Source organism: Periplaneta americana, chromosome 12 (assembly GCF_040183065.1).
Source record: "Periplaneta americana isolate PAMFEO1 chromosome 12, P.americana_PAMFEO1_priV1, whole genome shotgun sequence".
Lineage (NCBI taxonomy): Eukaryota > Metazoa > Arthropoda > Insecta > Blattodea > Blattidae > Periplaneta > Periplaneta americana.
In genome coordinates this window covers 33,836,836-33,849,157 of record NC_091128.1, presented here as the reverse complement: position 1 = coordinate 33,849,157, position 12,322 = coordinate 33,836,836, and the positions used below count along the sequence as shown (strand labels likewise).

At 35.8% G+C, this 12,322-nt stretch overlaps 1 protein-coding gene and 1 non-coding gene across 3 annotated transcripts in view; one reads left to right on the top strand and one right to left on the bottom strand.

Moving 5' to 3' along the window:
* Positions 1 to 12,322, top strand: part of LOC138710223 (uncharacterized) — a 481,621-nt gene that overhangs the window by 457,651 nt on the left and 11,648 nt on the right. The gene's annotated exons all lie outside the window — the stretch shown is intronic.
* TRNAK-UUU (transfer RNA lysine (anticodon UUU)) lies at positions 5,498 to 5,571 on the bottom strand. Its single transcript has one exon. It is a non-coding gene; the product is annotated as a tRNA-Lys (tRNA).

Genomic DNA, 12,322 nt, shown 5'->3' with positions numbered 1-12,322 from the left:
TTTGCTTTGATTTTTACTGCAGTTTCAGGAAAATTCTCAGCCAAAAATTTGAAAGGTCCCTGTTGATATGGTACTGAATTCTTGCAATTCTTTTTGTACTCGAATAGACAAGATGTTCCAAAAACATTTTACCTCTCTGCTGCTATGCATCAGCACCACTCATTACTAGTACTGCTGCATCTCTTCTCGCAGCGTGCAATATATTGCTTTCTGTGCGGTCATATCACGAAGTAATTAACGCTGAGCTGCGGTGATGGATCTAGTAATTAGTCATTTAGTAATTTAATCGACAACATCTGAGATCGATTTACCATATCACTAGAAAGCAATTATGATAATGATGATGGTAACCACATGACTGAAAACGATCCCGACACCGCAACATCAGATATCGCTTAACTTTCATATGTTAGTTTTAAATCTTTCCCCGCTTAAACTGAGTTTAAGTTTTGTTCATTCTCACATGTCACAGAGAATTTAAACGTGCAGTTTTCAATACCAAGGGTAATTAATTTGTTTAGACATTCTGTATCTTTGATTCACCTTGAAATTGATAGCCCCCCACCAGTTAAAGATCAAGCACAATATTTCCTTTCTTGCACCTTTTACTAGCTCTTCGATATTCTTCTTACTTACTGGTTTGTACATGACGATTTTTTTAACCCTTGAATTAGGCTGCAAGTTCTTCAGTTTCAAGTAACTTTCGTAGTTTGTTAATTTAGACGAGGAGGATGTAAAAAAGCTAAAGAAGGAAAAATGTAGAGTAGAAGGAATCGGGGAAGGAGACATATATGAGAGGTACGAAAGGAAAAGAATCGGAAAAGCACAAAATGAATGATGAGGAGAAGTAAGAAGACATGGATGAAATATAGGAGGAAGAATAGAAGAATAAAAGAGGAAGAAATGCTTGATGAAGACGAAAAGTAGAAGGAAGCAGAGGACTGTAAAACAGATTAGAGATAAGGAGGAAGAAGGAGAAGAAGAAGAAGAAGAAATTATGAGAGATGAAGAGAAGAAAATAAGTAAGAAATAGGATGAAGGTAAGAAGGAATTTGATGACAGAAGGAAGAAAATAAGGCTGAGAAGAAGAAAAATGGATAAGACGTAGGGAGCAGATGGAAAGGAAATTGATTAAAGAAAAAAAGATTAGGAGAAGAATGAGAAGAAGAAAATAGATAAGGGGTAGGAAGAAGATGAGAATGAAATTGATTGGAGGTAGGTGAAAGGAAAGAAGAAAATTGATGAGAGATGGAATGAAGAGGAGAAGAGAATACCTGAGAGTTGCAGGAAGTAGAAGAAAATAAAGAGGAGAAGAAATGGATGAGAATATGAAGAAAGAGGAGAGAAACGAAGAGGAGAATACGGATGAAACTTTTGGATGTGGGAAAACATGAGCAGCCCGTCGGCCTAGGTCTGAGGTAAGGAAGTTTGGCCTGTTTCGCAATGTTAACAAAATCCTACATTATTAACAATTTGTAAATCGCAAGTAAAAGATTATAAATGCTTGTAAACTCTGTTTCCACAACACAATTTTATTAATTTGGTAAGTTTGACAAGCTGTACAAAATCAGATAATGTTGCAGTTCCCCCCCTCCCCCACTATCAACGGAATGTTTATACTTTAATACGAAAACTAATTATAAAAGCTAGCTAAAGAATGAGATTGGTCGATCATACTAATGCGTTAATTGGTCTGAGATTTAAATGACCATAGCAATCACCCATTTCAATTGAACGAAAGAGACCAACATGAGTCATAAAATCACATTCAAATGGAAACATCTACACCAAAGAAACCACCACCAATCTATATTCATAATATTCCGAATACTAATTCTATGATTAATGAGCTGGACTGTAGCGGTTTTCAACATGTAACTATCAGAAATAACAAAGTGAAGCTAAATATGGATGTCATAGATGGATACAGAAAGGAAATTGATTATTTAAACCACATCAAGCTGAATTCCATACATATCAGATAAAATATGACAGAGCTTTCCGTGTAGTCATCAGGGGACTACATCACAGTTGTAATGTAGAATTCATGATGTCAGAACTTAAAGAATTGGGTTATGAACCTATACAGATGCTACAGGTTAGATATCCAATCACCAAATTACCATTACCTCTATTTTCTCTAGATATAAAACACAATACTAAAAATTCTGAAATATACAGCTTAATCGGACTTTATAGGGGAATAATGAAAGTGGAGCCGCCTTAACCAAGAAAAACTATTGTACAATGTATGCGATGCCAACAATTTGGATACACAAGAAACTTCTGTAATCAGACTGCAAGATGTGTGACATGTAAAGGTCTTCACTCTACAGAGAAATGTAATAAACCAAAAAACATTCCTCCCATTTGCACAAACTGTAAAGGGAATCATCCAATCAACTACAGAGGTTGTTCTGAACGTACAAGACTACAAAATGGACCAACTAGGCATCAGACAATTCCATACAGATCCCAACCATCACCAGCAACATCATCTTTAGATAAAACTTCAGCTTCCCTTCCAGAGTTGAAAAAAGGTTCCTCACAAGATGCTCCATTTTCAGATATACACGGGGAATCTTCTAATCGCCCCCTATATTCAAGTATTGCAGCATCTTAGGTTAACAAGCAAGGTACTGTAGATAACAGTCTAATTGCGAATAATGCATTATTCCCTGATATGATTAAGAAACCAGATGTGCACACTAATTGAACCTCTTGTTAATTCATTGAACTTATTAATCCCAAGAGTACTACAAAATGAATAACACTCTGCAGACAAGTTTCATTATCAGCACATGGAATTACCAGGTTTAAATAATAAATACTATGTATTAGTTTTCTTCCTGAATACGTATCATATTGACATAATGCTTATTACTGAGACTAAACGTGCCCCAAATCTAAACTTCTTCATATCTAGATATAAGATATATAGAGCTGATCATCCCTCTGGAAGCAGGAAAGTTGGATCTGCAATAATTATTATCAGAGCAGATTTGTGTTATAACGAACTTCCCCCAGTTTTAGAGGATGAAGTACGAATTTCAAGAGTACGGATAAAAATTGATAATACAGACTATCAAATAGGTTAATTTTATTCTGCTCCGGACCACTTTGATTTGGGGGATAGTTCATGGAATGAAATTCAGATTCATATTAGGAGGTGATTTTAAAGCAAACATCCTAGATGGGGATCCAACGTAACCAATCCCCGAGGCATTATGCTATATGATGAAATTTTTAAAATCAATTTTGTAATAGCACAACCTATAGAACCTACACATTATCCATATTCAGAACATATGCCTGACCTGCTTGATTTCTTTATTGGTAAAAAATTTCAATATTTTTATAGTGTTGCAAGAGTTATACAATTGGGTTCAGATCATTTACCTGTTCTTCTGACTTTATCAGCAGCTATTCCTAATTAAGATAGATAGATAGATAGATAGATAGATAGATAGATAGATAGATAGATAGATAGATAGATAGATAGATAGATAGATAGATAGATAGGTAGGTAGGTAGGTAGGTAGGTAGGTAGGTAGGTAGGTAGGTAGGTAGGTAGGTAGGTAGGTAGGTAGGTAGGTAGGTAGGTAGGTAGGTAGGTAGGTAGGTAGGTAGGTAGGTAGGTAGGTAGGTAGGTAGATAGATAGATAGATAGATAGATAGATAGATAGATAGATAGATAGACAGACAGACAGACAGACAGACAGATAGATAGATAGATAGATAGATAGATAGATAGATAGATAGATAGATAGATAGATAGATAGATAGATGGGTTGATAAATAGATAGATGGATAGTTGGATAGATGGATGGATGGATAGATCGATGGTTGGACGGACAGACAGACAGATAGATGTCATCAACATTTATATTAGTTATGGTGTACCACAACTTATGTATACGGGTTTCACCATAACTTTCTATTACATATATCTACAATTAGCATGCAATCCCGATAGCCTGTTAAACAAATAACTCATCTACTCTCGCTATTAACTCCAAACAGTTAATTTCATCTTATTGATCTTAAATGTACACCATCTCTTCGTTCCACATTTACGAGTACGTTCCTTTCAGCATTCTAATTTTGCTAATTAAATTTATATACATATAATGCCGTCTTTCTACATTACATCTAACTCGTAACACTTCACTCGGTTATACTCATTGGGATCTTTTTTCTACCTAATACACGTCATTATAATAATCTTATTAAATCTGGACATGAATTAATTAATATAATAAATACACGCTCATAAGACACTCTCTTAACTGGAATGAATATGTATCTTCTCTTGATATCTGTACTAACGTGAAGATTCCACTAAAAATAAAAGAGGTATAGGTATGACACACTTACCAATAATATTAAAACAGCTGCAAATACGGCTTCTTACATTAGTTTAAACTTTAATCGAATTAGAAGAAAAACAGTATATTCACCACATATCTTGCAGCTGCAATGTATAAAAAGATCAGCAAGGGCACTGTGGCAAAGAACAAAATATCCTCCTCATAAAGAAAATTATAATAAGGCTATACAAGAACTAAAATTATTAGCTCTAAAAGAATTATACAGGGAGACAACTGAAAATCAGTAAAAATCCTTAGATTGAAAGGATGGCAGTCTATGTCGTAAAACAAGGTAAATTATTAAAGAAACTGAAAAGATTCCAACACTAAAATATGACAATCAATGTCTTACAAGTCTGAATGATAAAAATGAGATATTTTCGAAAATTTTAGAAAGCCAATTTAAACCTAATGGCAATGAAGATAATAATACAACTTTAGAAGTGACCAGCCGCTACAACTTCTCCAATATGTAAACTATCCACTTCATCTGAAGTTAGAAACACGATTAATAGATTACCCGCAAAAAAGCCCCTGGGCATGATTATATAACACAACCTCTCTTGAATAATTTCGAGGGAAAAATTGTTCCGGGGCCGGGATCGAACCAGGGACCTTTGGTTAAACGTACCAACGCTCTACCAACTGAGCTACCCGGGAACTCTACCCGACACAGATCCAATTGAGGACCGTTTTTGCAAAACTTGCTAACTGCAAAATTTGCAAAATTGAGATTTTGGTGGATTCGTTAACATAAAGCAGGCCTCTACACGATGTTAAAGTTATCTTAGTAAAATTGAATTATTTCTCTTCATTGTATTGTGTCAATAAAGTGTGATGGTTGCACCTATAACCTACTAATCTCCATTCAGTTTTTTGGGACCCCTGTAAAATTTAGTTTTTTTCAGTTAGCAAGTTTTGCAAAAACAGTCCTCAATTTTTCCCTCTATATCCACAGACCTCAAAGTGGGCTGACAACCGTCAAGCAACCAACATTGAGTGCACACTAACTCTGTGTGACTTGAATTGTGGTTTTCTGTAAACGTACAGTGACGTGTATTATGCAAATCAAGCTTTCAGGTATAACTCCCTGTAAAGTTATTTGAATAATTTCGAGGGAAAAATTGTTCCCGGGGCCGGGCATCGAACCCGGGACCTTTGATTAAAGGTACCAACGCTCTACCAACTAAGCTACCCGGGAACTCTACCCGACACCGATCCAATTTTTCCCTCTATATCTACAGACCTCAAAGTGGGCTGACAACCGTCAAGCAATCAACATTGAGTGCACACTAACTTTGTGTGACTTGAATTGTGGTTTTCTGTAACGTTATGCTGGCCGCTGTGCGGGGTGAGACAGGTAGGAGGCGAACTGCGGCGGAGAGTGGAGAAACGTCTCGAGACAGATTGTTGTAACGAAACATCCACAACAGATTGTTCCCGAAAATCGAAGGTACGAGAATGTGTGACCTAACAAACTGGCCGTAAAAGCCAGTTTAGTTTGGTCAGCTAGTCAGTGAACCAGCAGCGAAAGGGCAGGGAAGCCAGCCTTCGAGACCGGGGTTCGACGTGAGTGAACTTGAGTAACTGTGGCAGCGTACAGGCAGAAGCAACGCGTCCGGGAGTCTTGGGTTCGACGTGAGTGAACTTGAGTAACTGTGGCAGCGGACAGGCAGAAGCAACGCGTCCGGGAGTCTTGGGTTCGACGTGAGTGAACTTGAGTAACTGTGGCAGCGGACAGGCAGAAGCAACGCGTCCGGGAGTCTTGGGTTCGACGTGAGTGAACTTGAGTAACTGTGGCAGCGGACAGGCAGAAGCAACGCGTCCGGGAGTCTTGGGTTCGACGTGAGTGAACTTGAGTAACTGTGGCAGCGGACAGGCGGAAACAACGCGTCCACGGGGGTCTTGGGTTCGACGTGAGTGAACTTGAGTAGCTGTGGCAGCGTCGAGGCGGAAGCAACGCGTCCGGGAGTCTTGGGTTCGACGTGAGTGAACTTGAATAACTGTGGCAGCGTCCAGGCGGAAGCAACGCGTCCGGGAGTCTTGGGTTCGGCATGCAGTGAACTTTATCTGAAAGTCTTAGGTTCGAAGTGCACCGTGGACTTGAGTGAGTGAGCTAGAAGAACTAGCCAAGGCGAACGAACTGAGAACTGGCAGTTTTGTTGTACATAGTGCTTTGTGAACATTAGTTGAGTTTAGGAGTACATTGTTGGTCTTCTCAATAATTCACGTGAATTGTCATTGTCGTCTGTGGAGTGCAATATCGAATACTGTGTTGCTGTGTTAAGTGGAATACCCATTGTTGACGGGTGTGTTATTAAAGTTTAGAATTAAAAACCACATTGCTGTTTCAATTAAAAGTCACATTATTATTATTATTATTATTATTATTATTATTATTATTATTAATTTTAGGTTGTGATATTGTCAATTGCATATCTTTATAATATTACTTATAGACTGTTATATTTATTGTATTTCATCTCACTGCCATTTTATATCATTCATTCTCATCATCATTTGTTGTTTTGTTTTGTTTTGTTTTGTATCTTGTGCTAAACAGTAATTGGCCTTGTGCTGTTGTTTTACACGTTAATATCCTAAATAAATAAATAAATAAATAAATAAATAAATAAATAAATAAATTATTATATTAGAGTGTTTGATTAATATTGAAATATGTTAAAAAAGAAAGTGCATTATATTTTTTCTATTTGTGTGTATTGAATTTGTGTTACCTCATCATTTTATTTGTATTTATTTCTACGAATTATGCTACCTGAGGAAGTAAAGCAACTGTCTGACTTATTAACGGATTTTCATTTTCCTTACGTCAAGCACTTAAATATAATTTTATACAGTATAAGGTTACAAACTAATGTTTAGTACGTGTAACGAAGAAAGAAATGAACAATATCACAACCTAAAATTAACTGTCTTCAAAATGTCTCTGCGACAAAGTTTCAAAATCAGGAATTATGTCACTTACTGCCAGTCGTAATTGATCACGAAGGTATTTGTCTGTCAGTCGTGATCTAAATTTGGTTTTCATTATTTTAATTGTTGAAAATAATTTTTCACAAACGTAAGTTGTACCGAACATGGCTTCAACAGAGCCAGCGAAAGAACGAAGCTTCGGATATTTATTTTTTGGCAAAGATTTGAAAGTTCAACATTTGTCAAGTCCTTGCATCTAGCTTTCATTTGACATCACATAGTAAATCAGTGAGTTCAAATTGAAGAGCTAACCGCATTATTCGTACATCTGCTGAAAAAGGGTCGACGTACAGAGATGATGATGATGATGATGATGATGATGATGATGATGATGATGATGATGATTACGAGACACAAACCATGATACACACGTTCTGAATGGTTGAAATATGTGCATTATTGGGAAACAGAAATATGAATATAATAAATGTAATTATATACTGTAATTTGCAACTCTTCACATTCATAATACATATTTACTTGGTTTTATATTTTATTTTTTATTCTTCTTATATCATGTTACTTCATCATTTCATGTGTGAAGACTTGCAAACATATATATTTTGTAACTTACACGTGTATTTTAATTAATTGACAATAAGGGCAGTCATACAAGAATGTCAATGTGTATCACAACCATGTTGATTTTTTAGTATGTTTTATTCTGCATGCCACTAAATATGTTTTGTATTTGTAGAGATTGTGTAGAGATTATTGATATTGTTGAAGTGTACGTCGTATCTGATGATGTTAGCGTAGTCCAACAAAAACGTTCATACGTCTTTTAAACATGGAATGCAAAGGTTAATACCTTAAACATATGCTGTGAAGTCAGTGACTGAAATAAATACTTTTAAGAAGGGTAAACGTGATCAAGGATGAGAATGGTGACTTGCTTGCAGACTCTCATTCAACCCTGAACTGATGGAAAAACTATTTTGGGCAATTACTAAATATACATAGGTCAAATAGAAATGATCGGGACGAAATTGAAATACAAACTGTTGAGCCTTTTATACCCGAACTCACACTTCCTGGAGTCGAAATTGCGATAGAAAATCTGAAAAATTATAAGTCTCCAGGTATCGATCAAGAGGATGAAAGCGCATTATCTAACGAAATTTACAAGCTTGTACTTGCTATTTGGGAAAAGGAAATTCTACCAGAACAAAGGGAGGAGACCATAATCGTACCTATCTTTAAGAAGGAGGACAAGACTAACTGTAGTAACTTTCGAGGAATGTCACTCTTGTTGACATCCTACAAAATTTCCTCCAACATTCTTTTGACAAGATTAACTCCATATGTAGATGAAATTATTGGGGACAATCAGTGTGATTTTAGACGTAATAGATCAAATATTGATCACATATTTTGTATTCGACAGATAATGGAGAAAAAATGGGAGTATAAGGGTACAGTGCATCAGTTATGTATACATTTCAAAAAGGCATATGACTTTGTTAAGAGAGAAGTTTTATATGATATTATTATTGAATTTGGTATTCCCAAGAAACTAGTTCGATTAATTAAAATGTGTCTAAGTGAAACATACAGCAGAGTCCGTATAAGTAGGTCAGTTTCTGTCAGATGCGCTTCCAATTCACTGTGAGCTAAAGCAAGGAGATGACTATCATCTTTACTTGTTAACTTTGCTCTAGAGCATGCCATTGGGAAAGTCCAGGATAACAGAGAGGGTTTGGAATTGAACGGGTTACATCAGCTGCTTGTCTATGTTCATGACGTGAATATGTTAGGAGAAAGACCACAAACGAGTAGGGAAAATACGGGAATTTTACTGGAAGCAAGTAAAGAGATAGGTTTGGAAGTAAATCCCGAAAAGACAAAGTATATGATAATGTCTCGTGACGAGAATATTGTACGAAATGGAAATATAAAAATTGGAAATTTATCCTTTGAAGAAGTGGAAGAATTGAAATACCTGGAAGCAACAGTAAAAAATATAAATGACACTCGGGAGGAAATTAAACACAGAATAAATATGGGAAATGCCTGTTATTATTCGGTTGAGAAGATTTTATCATCCAGCCTGCTGTCATAAAATCTGTAAGTTAGAATATATAAAACAATTATATTACCGGTTGTTCTGTATGGTTGTGAAACTTGGACTCTCACTTTGAGAGAGGAACATAGGTTAAGGGTGTGTGAGAATAAGGTGCTTAGGAAAATATCTGGGGCTAAGAGGGATGAAGTTACAGGAGAATGGAGAAAGTTACACAACACAGAACTGCACGCATTGTATGCTTCACCTGACAAAATTAGGAACATTAAATCCAGACGTTTGAGATGGGCAGGGCATGTAGCACATATGAGCGAATCCAGAAATGCATATAGAGTGTTATTTGGGAGGCCGGAGGGAAAAATACCTTTAGGGAGGCCGAGACGTAGATAGGAAAATAATATTGAAATGGATTTGAGGGAGGTGGAATATGATGGTAGGGACTGAATTGATCTTGCTCAGGATAGGGATCGATGGCGGCTTTTGTGAGGGCGGCAATGAACCTCCGGGTTCCTTAAAAGCCAGTAAAAAAGCAAGTATAATAATAATAATAATAATAATAATAATAATAATAATAATAGTAAATGCCGTGCAGAAGTAAACAAGAACAAAAAATATAGGAGAAACATGAAAGCAGAACAAAAATAACAAAGGAATAAGAAGGAGAGAAAGGAAAAACAAAAAGAAAGAAGAGAATCAGAAAAAGAACACTAAGAAGAACAGGGAAAATAACACGAAACAGGAGAATAAATAAAAGATTGAAGTAAAAGAAATAAGAAGAATGCAAGTGACATCGTGGAAAAGACGAGAGAAAAGGTGAAGAATAGAAAAGGGAAAGAAGAATGCTAAAATAAAGTAGAAACAAAGAGAAAGCTTGAAAAATATAAGAGAGTGGATATGAAGAAAAACAAAGGAGGCAATGAAGAAAAGGGAAGAGAGATACAATGAAGAAGATTCAGAATTCGAAATAGGAAGTAGAAAAGTAGAAATAAACGAAGAAGGAAAAGGGGAAGAGTCGAAGATTAAAGGGACTGAAAAATATAAGAAAAGAAAAGAAAGAGGTTTGTTTAAAAATAAAATAAAATGAGAGGAAAACGAAGAGAACGAGAGCGTAAGAAACAAAAGACACAAAAATGAGAAGTAGGTGGAAGGAGGATAATAAGAAGAGAGATGAGAGGAAAAAAAGAAAAGAAAAGAAGGGTGAAGGCACGATAGGCAGCCATAAAATTCCCAGAATAACGACCGATTCTTCTTTGTTATGAACGCTGTGTGTGTGAGTTGACGGTTATTTTCTCTGGAGCTGTATAGACGGAGGTTGCCCCGCAGGTCGGTGTTACGCATATTCCAGTCACGTAGACAAATGAAATGGTGGGTGTAAGAACCCAAGGCTGGGTCAAAGCTCTCGATACTAAGAAATTCACGGAAATTAGCGCCAGAATTAAAAAAAAAAAATAGAAGTATGTAGAATGGCGGAGGTTTTATGGTCTGCAGCCTTTCTCCTTCGGCTTGCAGCCGTGTGAAGGCTGCCTTATTTGGGTCTGACCATTCACATCAATTTTCAATACTTTCTTGGTTAATTTAACGACGATACTTTATAGTGCAGCTTATTTATACTGTGAGCAATTAAAATACTGGTTTAAGTCTGAAGTGTCCAAGCAGTATTATTATTATTCTTCTTATTATTATTATTATTATTATTATTATTATTATTATTATTATTATTATTATTATTATTATAAAGTACAAATCTTTCAAATAATGAATTTATACGTTCATATAAAAGTCCACTGCACAATGGTTCTGTCATTGCTGTCTTGCCCATTACATTTTTTTAATAAATGCAAAATCATTTTAATTTAGGAAAATATTCAAATAGTATTATTATTATTATTATTATTATTATTATTATTATTATAAAGTATAAATCTTTCAAATAATGAATTTATACATTCATATAAAAGCCCACTGCACAATGGTTCTGTCATTGCTGTCTTGCCCATTACATTTTTTTAATAAATGCAAAATCATTTTAATTTAAAAAAATACTCAAATAGTGTTATTATTATTATTATTATTATTATTATTATTATTATTATTATTATTATTTATTATTATTATTATTATAGATTTATTAATTTGTCCTACAGAATAATATCTGTAATATTGGCAATTAATATTTGAAACATTGAAGGAGGAAGGTTCGGTCCGGTGCTGTGGATTGAATTCGGCGTAGCTCAATGGTCAGAGCGCTTGGTACGTAGAACCAAGGACCCGGGTTCGATCCCCGGTTTCGGAACGAATTTTTCTCCTCAAATAATTACAGATATTATTCTGTAGGACAAATTAATAAATCTATAATATTCTCATAGCTGCAGTGCATATGTCCGTACAGATTACTGTGCACTTAACTGCCGAATCCCGGCCTAACAAGTCACTCACTTGAGTGCGCTCCTAATATAATGGCAGTTGACATTGAACATATACGTCAACATATATGCCTAACTTGGAGTCAGGTCACAAAGGGAAACATTGAAGGAGGAAGGTTCGGTCCGGTGCTGTGGATTGAATTCGGCGTAGCTCAGTGGTCAGAGCGCTTGGTACGTAGAACCAAGGACCCGGGTTTTATCCCCGGCGCCGGACCGAATTTTTCTCCTCAAGTATTAAGATTTGTAATGCTATTTCTACACTGAGTTTCGGAGAAATCTCGATTTCAACAAATGTGTGGCTTATGATTCTTTTGTACTGAGAACTTCGTATGTGCCACGTCACAATGAAAACAAATATGGGGGACACAACACAACCGTGAAGTGTATTGAGCTAAATTAAGCGCAATATAAAATGTTCGAGTATGTGATAAATCTATATGAATTGTAAATAACGAATAGCATATTGTTTGGCCGATCGTGTTTGTAACAACCTTACTGATGTTGTTGGT